Source organism: Sprattus sprattus (genome assembly GCF_963457725.1).
Source record: "Sprattus sprattus genome assembly, chromosome: 3".
Taxonomy (NCBI): Eukaryota; Metazoa; Chordata; class Actinopteri; order Clupeiformes; family Clupeidae; genus Sprattus; species Sprattus sprattus.
In genome coordinates, this window is record NC_137922.1 from 1,546,502 (window position 1) to 1,546,933 (window position 432).

A 432-nucleotide genomic window follows, 5' to 3' on the forward strand; every position below is an offset into this window, starting at 1 on the left:
CAGCCCAAAACGACGCCCATGAGAAAGGAGCCCATTCAGGGTTTGCTGCGTAGGTGCCTCACGTGTTTGCGTTACGCCTCTGCTTATAGACATTGTCATCACAACAAAGGACATATTGGATGCATGAAATTTGATTAATTGGATTATGATTATACACATTGCGCAGAACTCAAATCTGCCGCAGAGTAAAAAGATCTCGCACACATTCTGGCAACCATGAAATGACCATTTTATTAATAGAGATCACAGTTGTTTACAATATCAACGTACATGTGTTGGCATGCTAGCTGGTGATGCGTTTTAAAAAGTTTATTTTATACAAAGTCTTATTGTTATGCTCATCGAACTGTTCAAATTGTGACTAGGATTCATTTACAACACTTTAGCGTCTCCACTTATTTGTGATATTTATTCCACCAACACAAATGGCAG

General features: G+C 38.9%; 1 protein-coding gene across 1 annotated transcript in view; it reads right to left on the reverse strand.

Moving 5' to 3' along the window:
- Positions 1 to 212: 212 nt before the first annotated feature.
- tspan7 (tetraspanin 7) overlaps positions 213 to 432 on the reverse strand; it is a gene marked incomplete at its 5' end in the record, with an annotated part of 36,675 nt that continues 36,455 nt past the window's right edge. Inside the window, 1 exon segment of the mRNA XM_080834168.1 lies at positions 213 to 432. This exon segment is cut by the window's right edge and continues 1,849 nt beyond it.